The following is a 15,327-nucleotide window of genomic DNA, read 5'->3' as shown; positions in this document are numbered from 1 at the left end:
CTACCAACCTGAATCTGCTTTCAAACTCAACGGTGCTCCCCATTAAAAATCATCTGGCTTCTACAAAAAAAGCACTAAAATACTGGAATAGAACCACCTTTGGTAATATTTTTAACAAGATTAAAGTCTTAAAGCTGGAAATTGAATCTATTCAAGGGAAGAGTCCTACTAAAGAAAATGTTCTTTTAGAGCATAACACTTTAACTCTTCTTGACTCTCTACTTGACTGTGAGGAAAAGATTTGGAAGCAAAAATCTAGAGATTCTGATATAAAGGAGGGTGATAGGAACACAAAGTATTTTCACATTAAGACTTTGAGACATAGGAAATATAACAGGATTGATTGGTTAAAAACTGAACAAGATTTGTGGATCTCCTCACCTAGACTCATAGGTGAAGCTTTTGTAAAACATTTTAAAACTTTTCTCAATATTCCTTTTCAGGCTAACACTAATAATATCTCATCTCTTTTTCCTTTAATCATTTCTCAAGAGGAAAATGAGGATATCACAAGACCTGTTACTAAGGAAGAGGTTAAAGCAGTCATGTTTAGTATGGGAGCCCTCAAGTCACCTGGACCTGATGGTTTCCCTGCTATCTTCTATCACTCTTCTTGGGATATTATAGGTGATGACATCTTCCACATGGTGTCAAATTTCTTCTCCACTGCACATTCTCTGGATATCATTAATCACACAAACATTGCTTTAATTCCCAAAACCCAGAATCCTGATAATTGCACTGATTTTAGGCCTATAAGTCTATATAACATTTCTTATAAGCTTATCTCGAAAATGCTAGCTAATAGGCTTAAATCTATTATGTTCCCCTCTATATCCCCTTATCAAAGTGCTTTTGTTACTGGGAGACAGATTTCTGACAATGTGATCATTGCCCACGAGATTATCCATACTATGAAAAGAAAAAAAGGCTCTTCTGGCCTGATGGCTATAAAATTAGATATGTCTAGGGCTTTTGATAGGGTTAACTGGGAATTTTTACTGGACATTTTAAGTGCTCTAGGGGTAAATCAACACTCTATCTCTCTCATCCACCAGTGCATTTTATCTGCACACTTTTCTATCATTGTTAATGGTACCCCTAATGGTCACTTCACCTCAAATAAAGGTCTGAGGCAAGGAGACCCCCTTTCTCCTCTCCTTTTCATCATTTGCATGGAAGTTCTCTCTAGATTAATTGAAAAAAAAAATGAGAACAAGCTGCATGGTATCAAGATTTCACATCAGAGTGTTCCTATAGCACATCTTCTGTTTGCAGATGATGCCTTTATTTTTGGCAGAGCTAACATGGAAGAAGCTAATACTATACTAGATGTATTAAATGAATTCTGCGCCATAACAGGCTAAGAAATCAATCTTAATAAGTTTGGTATTCACTTCAGCAAAAATTTGGAAGGTAACCAGGCTGCTATGATTCAAAAATGTTTAAACATGAAAAAAAATTGAGGTGGGAGAAAAATATCTGGGTTCTAAACTATTCTTAGGACAACCCAAATAAGAAATCTTTGCTGAATTAATCACCAAGGTTAATGCTCGTATTGCAGGATGGAAGAGTAAACTGCTCTCACAAGCTGCAAGAACAGTGTTAATAAAATCCATCATGACTGCCATCCCTGTGTATAATATGAGTACATTTCTCATTCCCCTCTCTGTTACTGATAAAATTAATGCTCTTCAAAGAGATTTTTGGTTGGGGATAAAACAAGACAAATCCAAAATAATGTACCTGAAAAGCTGGTCTTTCATTTGTAAATCCAAAAGATCTGGTGGGTTGGGTATTAGAGACACTCATCTTAATAATAAATCACATCTTTCTCGTATTTTATGGCACATGATTACTAATCCAAACTCTCTGATAGCATCACAGCTCAAAGCTAAGTACTTCCCACATACTTCTTTTCCTCAAGATAATAAAAACAATGACTCATCATGGTTCTAGAAATGTATGATTCATATTCTAATACCCCTCATCATTAGAAACTCAACTTGGCATGTGGGTATAGGTTCCAATATTAATGTTTGGAATGATGCTTGGATACCAAACACTCCCCTGGGTAAAGTTCCACCTTCTATTCCTGTTAATAACTATTACACTGTTGTTTCTCAACTTATTGATAATGATTCTAGATCATGGAATATTGAGATCCTGAACTCATTATTTGATCCTGGTATAGTTAGAAATATTCTTTGTATTCAGTTGTCTAATACTAATCTACATGACTCTTTGCACTGGAACTTAACAAAAAAAGGGATTCACTCTGTTAAATCTATGTATAATAATCTAAGTACACATTACTCTCTGACACTCACTATTCAATCTCTTTACCTGTCTTTTTGGAATAACAAACATTCACCAAGGCAGGCTTTACTAGCATGGAAGCTATACAATAATGTTGTTCCAACTAGAGATCATTTGGCTACTATTATTTATATACCTGACAAGAGTTGTATGCTATGTGGCTCTAATATTGAAAGTATACATCATCTTCTATTAGAATGTGATTTTACTAGGGCTCTTTGGTACCAAATCCCTTGGCTTATTAGACTTGAGAATTTTAGGCAACTTCAAGTTAAAGAATGGATAAGTTTATGGTTTAATCCACCTACAAACTAGCAGATCCACAATGAGACTTGGACAAAATTTTGTTTGCTTTTGTACTCTAATATTTGGAGAGAGGTGTTCTGTGTTTCATAATAAAAATATTCCATCCTTATTTAGAATTTCAAAAATAATTGTTAGTTTCTTCTCTGAACCTACAAATCATAGAGTGATTACAAATATCACAAAGGTACCCACATCTGTAAATTGGGAATCACCACCAAAAGGCTATCATAAGCTAAATGTGGATGCTAGTTACCATATTACAGGTAACAGAGCTGGGTTTGGATATGTGTTAAGAGATGATAATGGAATATTTTTGGCTGCAGGTACCACTCCAGGATGGGCCTCGAGACCCAACGAATGAATGCAGAGGACTTCTCTATGCCCTCAAATGGTGCCGAGGGCTTCTAACTACTAACTTAGTAGTAGAGATGGATGCAAAAGCTGTGACAGATCATTTACAAGGGAAGCCATCAAGTGTAGGATGGAAATCAAATGGAACTCTATCCGATGCAAAGATGTTTTTGAATGCTTTTGATAATGTAAATATAGCTTATGTTCACAGAAGTGGAAACAAAGCAAACACATATACTAGCTAGCTTTTGCAAGTAAAATACCCAAATCCCTATATTTGGACACGTAACCCTCCACCATGGTGGCTAAAACTCCGGAGGTGGACTATCAAAAATGTATTAAGTAGCAGATCTAATGTAGCTCCAATATGGTTGCAACATAACCTGGAGCAAGAAGTGATCAATGTAACACCATGTTTATATCAATAAAATAACAAATGATTACCAAAAAAAAAAAAATAGAATATCACTATTACTATATTTCAGTAATTTTCTTGACTGGAGTACATTGGTAGTCTTTTCACCCTTTTTAAGGGCAAAACAATTTTTTTATCCATAAAATAATCAAAGTATGCTGTCTATGGGAGCCACGCACAATAAAAAAACCTATAAAACTAACACATTCAATAAAAAGAGAATATTACAACACACCTCATAGAAGAACTATTGGCATCAGCATAGTAGAGTTCACTCATCCTTTTGTTATCCCACCTCAAGCGTCTACGCGCTACTCCCAATTTGTTGCCAATGTTACCACATTTATATCCTTACGGGGAGGCACTAGGCTTCCCAACATTTTTTGCTAAGATTTTCACAACGCCTTTTTAATAACAAGTCATAATGATTTTCATTAAAATTGACTGACTTGTTTGGGCACCTTGGAGTCTTGGACAACGTTGACCCTAATGAAGTGAAAGAAGTCTTAGAATTTCATCCCTCTAATTTCGATATTTCGATATTCCTGATGCCTAACCTTAAAAAAGGTTCCTTCGATATCAAGTATGATTCGGTGCTCTTCCTTCTTGTTTGAATACCACAATTCCCAATTGATTGCTTTAGGCAGTTTAGGGTCTTTTGTATACTGCTATTCAGTTTAGCAATATTGTAGTATTCTCTTGCGGTAAGCCTCGTTATAAGGTACTTTGTACCAAATCCGCTTGAAGTAAAGTTTGCTAAAAGTCCATTTTCGAAGGACCACGCTAGCATGTTGCTTGGCCAAAAGGATTTTACCAAGAAAACTCTGTTCTTGTTCTTGTTTCAAATCCAACACTAGTTTGTAATGCCATGCTATACAAAGTGCTTTCAAAGCCCTAAGACCTAAACAAACTCGAACCCTCTCAAAGTCTATCGCAATTTTTAACACAAAAGCAGTCCTTAACCATCTGTTTTTCACGTCACCTTCTTCAAATGTAAAACGCAACCAAATTACTTCTAGAGTAAGCAGTCACTCCATCATCTACATAGAATGGATTGACTAAAACACTGCCTGCCGATTTGTTCACCAAGATGGCAAGATGCTTTTGTCCATTCCTAACTACACCATAAAAGTTAGCAACGACATATTTTCCTGTTTCCCTAGTCAACCAAGTAGAAACTATAAACTCAAAGCTAGCTATGATTGTGAAAACTAGAACTTACTGCAAAAATCAGATACATGAAAATATCAATTAAAATAAGTGAATAGAATATGATATAAACAAAATTAGAAACTCAGATACCATACGAGGTGCCTTAACTTTCTAAGATCATACCAAACGTGCAGCTAGAACAAAGGCATTCAAAATGCAAAATCAAACTCAAAGCATAGCTTACCTTTCTATACACGTACAAATTTATGAAATAAGAAGAAAACATTTTAAACACCCAAATTTCACATTATAGATGAAACAGTACGTGGGTGAGAAAAAAAAAAGAAGAAAATATGCAAGCGTTTCCATTATCAGCAAATCTCAGTAGTGCATAATACTATTGGCAAAGCTTCCGTCCGCTTTGTTGCTATTTTTTATCAATCTTCTTGGGACTTGCTTGGGCAGGAAGTAACAAACATGGTTGCTTTATTCTTCTCTCAAAGTCATTCTCTCAAACATCTTAATCATACTAATATTGTCCTTATTCCTAAATGTCCTAATCTAGCTTCTTGTAGTGATTTTAGACCAATCAGTTTGTGTAACATCTCTTACAAGGTGATATCAAAACTTCTGGCAAACAGACTTAAGACTATTATAGGGCCTTGTATATCTCCTTATCAGTCTGCCTTTGTACCTAATAGACAGATCACAGATAACATCATCCTGGCTCATGAGATTATGCACACTATCAAACATAAAAAAGGAAAGTCTGGCCTGATGGCTATTAAGCTTGATATGTCTAAAGCCTTTGACAAGGTTAATTGGAACACCCTCTCTTCTATCCTCACATCACTTGGTCTTAACCATAACTCTGTCAACCTTGTAAACCAATGCATCTCATCACCCCAGTTCTATGTTATTCTCAATGGTACACCTCATGGTTTCTTTAAGTCCTGCAGAGGTCTCAGATGACCCTTTATCACCTATTCTCTTTATTTTATGTATGGAAGTGTTAACCAAAATCCTTAATGAAAAAACACATAACAGCAAGCTTCATGGTATTAAAATCTCTAGAAATAGTAGTCCTATTTCTCACTTGTTGTTTGCAGATGATGCTTTCATTTTCTGTCGAGCAAATTTGGATGAGGCAACAGAACTTCTGGATGCTCTTAACCTCTTTTGTGAGATCACAGGTCAAAAAATAAATTTTGAAAAATCAGGTATCCACTTCAGTCCAAACATGATTTCTCCTTATACATCTAATATCATGCAATTACTTCACATGAGAAAAATATCTATTGGTGAAAAGTATCTTGGTTCAACTCTTTTTCTTGGTCAACCAAAAACTAGGATGTTTAATCATCTTATTGATAAGGTAAACATTAGAATTGCTAGGTGGAAAAGCAAGTTGCTATCACAAGCGGCTAGAACTGTTCTTATTAAATCTATATCATCTGCTATCCCTGTTTTTCATATGAGTACATTTCTGCTACCAAAATCTGTAACATCCTCTTTGAATGCTATTCAGAGAGACTTTTGGTGGGGGGGAAAATAAGGGTAAAAATCATCCTTTATATCAGAAGAGTTGGAGCTTTATTTGTCAATAATTTGTCAATCAAAAAAATGTGGGGGCCTAGATATTAGAGAAATGGAAACAAATAACCTTGCTCATCTTAGTAAAATCCTGTGGAATATCATTACAAAACCTGACTCTTTGCTTTCCACATGCTGAAAGGTAAATATCATCATAGTTCTAATAATTTACCTACTGTACACAATTCTGGTGCATCTTGGTTTTGGCAGGGAATGCAAACAGTCTGCAAGACTATAGTCAAGGAAAATGCTATGTGGCAAGTGGGATCAGGTAAGGAAATAAATATCTGGACAGACTCATGGATTCCAGAAGTCTTACATGGTAGAGTACCATTTCAAACAGTGCAAAATCCATTGTACAGTAAAGTTGTTGATCTTATAGATGTTAATACTAGATCTTGGAATATAGGTATCTTAAATTCTCTTTTTGATATTAATACTTCACAATGTATTCTAAACTTATACATTCCTAGGAATAACCCTGTGGATAAACTACATTGGACCTTAACCAAAAATGGGAAACACTCTGTAAAGTCTGCATACCATCAGTTAAGTTTAAGATATGTCACCAATGTGAATCACAAAACTAGTATAGCTTTCTGGAGAAATGATCTTAGACCTAGAGAAACTTTGTTTGCTTGGAAGTATTACCACTCTTTTATCCTGTTTCGGCAATAAACTACTTCAACACAATGAGAGCAATGGTGACGAACACACTAAGAAACAGAGGAATTTGATGTTGGGGGAGATGAAACTGAACCAAATAATGGCTGCCTACGTACCCAAGATCTATTATCTAGGGATCAAGTTTCAACGTAGTTCCTTATGAAAAATAATATAGTATTTATATAGGTAGAGTAGAGAGTCCTTGTAGCTCAAGTAATCTTGTAGCTTGACTCTCAACTGATAATTATCTATTTGATAATAAATGAATATGGACATAAATCAATGTACGTTAGTGGCAAGCCATGTGGCTAAGGTTCAGCCTTAGACACGTGAGTTAATGGGCCTGTACATTAATCCATGGTATTGCAAATTGGACTTTAGCCCTGTCGATTAAACGAATAAAATGGAGACCCCTACTAATGGACGTTTGCCATGTATGTGGGGGTCGAAACACTGCCCCCTCTTTGTCATGCGAACAAAGGTCACATGGCAAAGAAGAGAAGAAAAAGCAAGGAAAAAATGGAATATGAAAATAGTAAGCGAAATGTATAACAAAGTGTCGTGTGAACGTAAACGATAGGAAAATGGACAATCGGGAAAAATTCGTGAATTATCGGAAACGAAATAATGTCAAACTAACGTATATGGGACGCAATGTAATTAAAAAATAGTTGAAAAATGCACAGAAAAAATTTCAAAAGAAATTGATTGCTGAAAACTGTACCAAATGCATTACGTAATAATATGAAAGTTGATTTCGACGACGCATGCCAGCGGAATAACGATATTAGGATTAGACCGTTGAAATTAAATGTAAGGGCAGTTTAGTAATAATAGAAAGAAAATGAATTTAACTAAGAAATGGATTCAAAGGTTGCGGATAAGAATGTGGAGTAGATAAGAATTAAGATTAGAGACAAAATTGGATTAGAAAAGAATGTGGAGTAGATAAGAATTATAAGAGTTAGAGTTCGGATTAGATAAGAATCCAACCAGCAATGTAAAACTAGATCTAAGAAATATTATATAAGTGTTGGCTAAGCTCCATACGCAAAACAGTAGACGGAAAAAAACTAAGTAGAGAAAGATATACAAGGGTGAGCGATATGGCGTGGCAAGGCAAGGCAGCATGCGATGATGAATCAAGTTTCGAATCGGTGGCATTTATGCAGAGACAACGAAAAAGAAAAGGTTAGTACAAGTGGTGAAGCCGATGTATGCATGTTATTTTCTTTTTCTCGTTCGTATCTGCCTCTTCTCAAAACGATTCTCAAAAACCATATTAACCTCATCGATTAATTATCAAAGCAGAGATCGATAGAGAGAAAACAAGGTTAATTTTGGCTATCTTTTTTCTCTCTGCACCTGTTCTCTTCAATAATTTCCAATATTCAATCTTTATCTTTCAAGAACGAATCTAAAGCAAGAAAGAGATGAGATCGTTAGAAGATGAATTGTTTCCATCTACTGAAGATTGAAAGAACAAACATGTTAAACCGACAATTCTACAGATGTTTGGCATCAACAAATACGATGTTCTTATGGGCATTATTCTTGATAGCATTAACAACTTCCTATCTAAGTTTCCAAAGTTTTGTTGATTCAGGTTCGAAGTATTGAACAACATCATGGGGTGGTATTTAATGAGATCATTATCCAAGCAAAAACCCACGCTGACCTTAAAGATTGAATGGTGGGGTTATGAGATAACTTGCTGGAAATATAAGTGGGAGGAGTGGACGCAAACATTTGTGGTGGGGTATATATTGCTACTGTTGAAGAGAGTCATATCAAACAAAAGAAAATAGATTAACTAAGAACCAAAGAGAAAAAAGACAAATTAAAGTGGGAAGGCATACAAATATCGAACAGGAACTTAACGAATTCTTTTAGTTAATAGGATTGTTGACTTGTTGACTTTGGTAGGAAGAACGTATCTGACATTGTTGTTGTTGTTGTTGTTGTTTTTTTTCGTAGGTAGAAATAATTGTATTATATGGGCGAAAGATAATCGAGAATAGTAAGAATCGATGACGATTGTAGACTTGGTGAGGTGGAAAGAAGATGACAAATATATCGAATACACGAGGCCGCAGCATAATCTAGCTCAGGATTGAGCAGCTTCAAATTGGATCAGCTAGGATATTAAGCTTAAATTATTGAGTTTCGATAAAACTTAAATTTAGCCTGTCAAAGAAGACGAAGAAAACGGAGAAAAGTGCGGAGAATATGACAAAGTGGTGTCGGAAACAGATATGTTAGTATTTTTTTATTAGTTATCGTAAAATTGTGGTTAAGTTTGAAAAACTGACGAAAAGATTTGTATTTTTGTCGCAGGTTGAAGCGGAGGAATTACGAGCAAAAGATATTGACGAAAAATTTCGAGTGGAAAGATCTCAATGCCTTAGAAAAAATAAAGAAGCTGAAGAAAGGTTTTGCTCAAGGTGATCGCGCCGCAATGCCGTAGAATAAATAAAGAAGTTGGAGAAAATTTTTGCTCGGAAAAATCGAATTTAAAAGTGTCTCGTAAATATCGCCCAATGCCTTAGAAAAAATAATGAAGCTGACGAAAAGTTTCGTTGAGAAAGAGCGGCGCAATGCCTTAGAAAAAATAATGAATGCGGAAGATAGTTGACCGAAAGTGCTAAGCGAAGTGAATGTAGATTTCGAAGAAGAAAACGAAGATTTAATCGAGCGACCGTAAGATAATTGACAGAGACAATTGATTAGGTAATTGTGTGAATGTAATACCATAGAGCTAAAACTTCTTTTGATGAAAAATAAATAAAAATAAAGTATGCGTTTGCTATTTAATGTTGTTGTTGTGACAGATAACATACCTGTGGAAAACTGACAATGTTGGTGATTTATGTAGTTGAAATGAAATAGAACAAGACGCCCCCATATAGGGAAAAATGCCCTCAATGCTAACTTAACTCGGCAAAATTAGACTAAGCGAGTGAAAAAACGTTCAAATTTCGACTGGCAAAAAAAAAACGCGGTGACTTAGTCGGATATTGTCATAGTGATAGTAACGAACTAAGCGAGCGTAAAAGCGTTCAAACTTAGACTGAGGAAGTTAAACGTAGTAACTTCGTCAGATTTTGTCGTAGTGATAGTAATGACTAAGCGAGCGTAAAAAACGTTCAAACTTAGACTGAAAAAGCTAAATGTGGTAACTTCGTCAGATTTTTTCGTAATGATAGTAATGAACTAAGCGAGCGTACAAAGCGTTCAAACTTAGACTGACGAAGCTAAATGTGGTAACTTCATTAGATTTTTTCGTAATGAGAATAACGAACTAAGCGAGCGTAAAAACGTTCAAACTTAGACTGACGAAAAGATGACTGCAAAAGTGATGTGTCTTGACCCTTCGCTTTTAACGGCGGCGGAGAGATAAACCAATGAATCTGCATGACGTAAGTCATTTCGGGGTCTTTGAGTGATAGAGATGCTATCAAATTGTCGAGCAAGACTATGTATCAAACTAAGATAAGCCACCATACGCTCATCTCTTGCTTCAAAAGACCCACCAAACTGATTGGCAACAAGGCGAGAATCCGTGTATAACTGGAGCTTTTGTGCCCCCAGTGTCAAAGCTGTTCTCAAGACACAGATGGCAGCCTCATACTCGGCTTCGTTATTTGAAGCGGCGAAGCTACGTCGCACAGATTTCCCAATCTTTTCTCCGCTGGGTTTAACAAAAAATGCATCCAATTCCAGACCCAGATTTACTATGGGCGCCATCTGAGTAAACAATCCATAGGTCAATGGGATTAGGAATTGCTTTTTCATGTTGGTCTTCGTCGCCCCCAGTTATTGGCGGCAGAATGTCTTCCCTAGATTCTTCCTGGCGCAAGAAATCATCAATAGGAGAATCATCAATCGGAAAATCAGCTATCAAAGAAGCCAGAGCATGTCCTTTTCAGTAGTACGACTTTCAAAGACAATGCTATATGCACTAAGATAACTTTCCCATTCTGCGAAAGTTATCGCAGAATATACCACTAGGTTGATCCGTTGAAGGACTTGTCAATATAGGAGGACTGACCAAGTATTTCTCCAGTTGTTGCAATGCCATCTCACAATCAACGTTCCAAGTTGCCGCCCCCTTCAAAGTCTGGAAGAAGGGATGACAACGATCGGAATATTTAGAAATAAATCTATGAAGAGCGGCAAGCCGACCAGTAAGTCGTTGAATTTCCTTCTTATTTTTTTGGTGATGGCATATCAATAACGGCGCGTATCTTATCAGGATTAGCCTCAATACCTCTACGAGTCATGAGGTATCCCAGAAATTTTCCAGAAGAGAGGCCAAAAGAACATTTGGCGGGATTTAGTCTCATGTTATACTTGTTAAGCCTATCAAAAACAAGTTGAAGATCGGAAAGATGATCACCAGTATGCTTCGATTTAACGACTATATCATCGATATAAGCCTCCATTATTTTTCCCAACAGATTGGAAAAAATTGTATTGACAAGCTTTTGGTAGGTTGCACCGGCATTTTTCAGACCAAAAGGTATAACAGTGTAGCAAAAAATGTCTTGGTCAGTGATGAAGGCGGTGAACTCTTGGTCATCCACATTCAAAGATATCTGGTAGTACCCTGAAGAAGCATCCATAAAAGATAGGCGTTGGAAGCCTGAAGTGGCGTTCACCAGTTCGGAAATTTGTGGCAATGGATACGGATGAATCAGACAAGCTTCGTTAAGGTTCAGATGAACTTTATGATGAGTGGGAAGTTACATCAAAGGGACTTCATGCTAAGTGGGGTGAAATCCATTTTATCCAGAAGATTTAAACAGACAGACGCCCCCGGTCGAGCCTATGTGGAAAATGACACCTGCCATTACCTCTTACAAGAGTTAGAGATTTTAGGCGGTACACACATTCGGTCCGACCGAGATTTTTTTTTGCGGTAACCCGGTCTATCTAGGTCGGTAGTTTGTCCGGAATTGTGGTCTTCCATCTAGTTGCTTCAGGACACCTTCCATCCCCTCACCGGTCGGACTGCGGGATGGCGCTTTTTCTCAAATCTGCGAGGTCGGCCTTCCCTGTCAGGTCGGTCCAGTCTAGGATGAAGGTTTTTCTTATACTTTCTTCCGTGACGCCTTTTTTCCCTGTCTGGTCGGACCTGTCTAGGATGGCAATTCCGCAAATCTGCAAGGTCAGCCTTCCCTGTTAGGTCGGTCTAGTCTGGGATAAAGTTTTTCCTTATACTTTTTTCCGCGACGCCTTCTTTCGGAGGCGTTTGTACCGCCGTTTGCGGTAGTGGAGGCGGCGGTGCTGCTGCCTTCCGGAACCTAGTAACAAAAGTACGTAACTTTTCGTCACGTTGTTGCTTGATGTTCAAAAGTGAGTCGACATCCTTTGGCGTCTTGCAATTGTGGTGGAAACGATTAACAAACTGATTTTCTAGTTCATTGAATTGGTGAATTGATCTTGAAGGCAACTCATTAAACCAGCGTAATGCTTCTCCCTTTAGAGTTGATGGAAAGAGCTTACATATGAGCGGATCATCTCCACCCCATAACACCAACTTATTTTTGAACGATAGAACATGCAAGCCAGGATCTCCTTCCGACTCATCATAAAGTTCAAAATCGGGTTGTTTGAAGTCGGGATGGTGGTAAGCTTCTTGAATGTCGGCTTAAAACTTATCAAGCACGCCATCATTGATCGCCAAGTTTTTCATTCGTACATCCCTTGACTCTCTATAGTTAAGTTCTTTTGCAATCAACTCTTTCAACTGTTGTTCTGTTAGAGTTAAAGTATTGGCTCGAACAACTGGACGCCCCCGGTCGTGCCCATGTGGAGAAGGATACCTTCCATTATCTCTTATTGGAGTTAGAGATCTTTGGCGGTATGCACGATCAGCTCCGACCGGTGATTGTCTTTGTCTATCCCTGTAACCAGCCTGTCTAGGCCGGTAGTCACCCTTGGCCGAGTGGTCGGTATAATTATACCACTTCTCCATGTTTTGTTGCTCTTGTCTAGGATGCCCGCCTTCCCAGTCATGTCGGACATATCTCGGATGGTGGTCTTCCCTGAAATTGCTTCTCAGAGGTAAATCTTCCATTTGAGATCGGACATGTCTAGGGTAGTAGTTATCATTGCCAATCCGATTCTCCCCATAAGTACGGGTAATAGGGTCATTACTCTTAGAGTGTGCACTGGTTGATTGTGTTTGAGAAATAACACGTTGTTGAGGACGATGAAGTGGATCTTCAAGACGGTCCCATACACTGGAATGGCCTGTGTCCCTTCGTGGTCGCCTGATGTTGTTGAATTTGCAGCCTCGTCCACCGGCCTTTGCCTCTTTGCCAGCTTCCTTCTCAAGTTCCTATTTTAAAATTTTGACTCGTCGTAACTCACGCTCAACCGTATTAGGAGTGGCGGTGGTGGTGGTGGTGGTGGCGCTGCTACGGTTGGATGTTGAGAATTGATCCTACCACTAGGAGCAACTTGATTGTTCAACGGTTCTTGCATTGGCCGATTTGAATTTCGAGGGTTGCGATTCCTATTAGCAGGAGGAATATGTTGACTATTTGGTCTGCTTCTTGTGCTTACCATCTTGATTGTTTCACGTGATAATGAATTCTAAATTCCCCACAGACGGCGCCAATTATGTTTCGGCAATAAACTACTTCAACACAACGAGAGCAATGGTGACGAACACACTAAGAAACAGAGGAATTTGATGTTGGGGGAGATGAAACTGAACCAAATAATGGCTGCCTACGTACCCAAGATCTATTATCTAGGGATCAAGTTTCAACGTAGTTCCTTATGAAAAATAATGTAGTATTTATATAGGTAGAGTAGAGAGTCCTTGTAGCTCAAGTAATCTTGTAGCTTGAGTAATTGTGATAGACTATAACTCTCAACTGATAATTATCTCTTTGATAATAAATGAATATGGACATAAATCAATGTACCTTAGTGGCAAGCCATGTGGCTAAGGTTCAGCCTTAGACACATGAGTTAATGGGTCTGTACATTAATCCATGGTATTGTAAATTGGGCTTTAGCCCTGTCGATTAAACGAATAAAATGGAGACCCCTACTAATGGACGTTTGCCACGTATGTGGGGGTCGAAACATATCCAAACAAAGACCATCTTAGTACTCTTTTCTATGTAGCTGATAAAACTTGTTTGTTATGTAAATTTTCTATAGAATTAGTACATCACTTACTCATGGTTTGTCCTTTCACAAGATCTCTTTGGTTTTCAACTCCTTGGAATTTCAGACTAATAGACTTTGAGAATTTGCAGGTGAAAGAATGGATAGACATGTGGTACAAACCACCAGTGGATTGGCCGATTGAGGCACATGATTGGACAAACTTTTGTTTATATATAAACTGGATTATATGGCTAGAGAGATGTAGAGTGTTGCATTATAATACTAAACCAAACTGGAGACATGTTTATAGTCTAGTACAGGGGTTTGTAAATAATTTGGTAGTTGGTTTAGACCATAATATTGGAATTTCACAGCCTTTTGCTTTAGAAATATGGAATCCTCCAAGATTAGGCTGGGTAAAACTAAACATTGATGCCAGTTTTAAAAATAATATACCCTATCCAATTGGCATGGGTTATGTAATTAGAGATTCTAATGGATGTTTCATTGCAGCAGGAACAAATAGAGGCAGGGGCAGAACTGCAGAAGAGGCAGAATGTAGAGGGGCACTTAAAGCAATACAATGGTGTCGAACTTTCAGCTCATCAGTTGAAGTAGAACTGGATGCAAAAGATGTTTGCAACTTTTTGGGAAATAAACCAACAAGCATTTCCTGGTCTTTAAAGACTATACTTGAAGATGTAATAGAATAGCTTGTTACTTTTGATAATGTAAATATTAAGTGGATCAATAGATCTTCCAACATTGTAGCCCACAAGTTAGCATCTGTTGGGCATAATTTACTTCCTAGTTCTGAGTGGTTGACAATCCCACCAAGTTGGTTGAAGCACTTTTTGGAAGATGATACTCGGTCTGTAATCTCATCACTTTTAGTATCTTAATATATATACATATATCTGTTGATTATCAAAAAAAAAAAATGCACTCTTAGCCGTCTTAGGTAGATCTAGAGTATCTTGACTCATTGATGGTACAATACTACCCTCTACATTGGCCTCGTCTTTTTGAGCTTGCTTCTTTGAATTAGTAACTATCACCGTTCATCAAATGCTAGAACTCTTTTCCCAAATGCTAGAACAGTAAATTTGCCGATCATCAAATCTGACCATGGGCCTATAGTTGTGCACCTTAAACCTCATACACCCCCTGCACCCAAACCTTTTCACTTCCAATAGATGTGGGCAAATGAGCCAGACTGTAAAAATGTGATCTCCAAAGCCTGGAACACTCACTCCCTAGGATCTCAACCTTATCGTTTTGTACTAAGCTGAAGAAAGTAAGGAGTGATCTCAAAAGGTGGAATAAGGATATTTTTGGAAATATCCACTATCGGATTAAGAGGTTAAGAGAAGAGATAAAGCTAGAAGTGTCAG

Source organism: Coptis chinensis, chromosome 9 (genome assembly GCF_015680905.1).
Source record: "Coptis chinensis isolate HL-2020 chromosome 9, ASM1568090v1, whole genome shotgun sequence".
NCBI classification, from domain to species: domain Eukaryota; kingdom Viridiplantae; phylum Streptophyta; class Magnoliopsida; order Ranunculales; family Ranunculaceae; genus Coptis; species Coptis chinensis.
Note: the sequence above shows the minus strand (reverse complement) of the source record.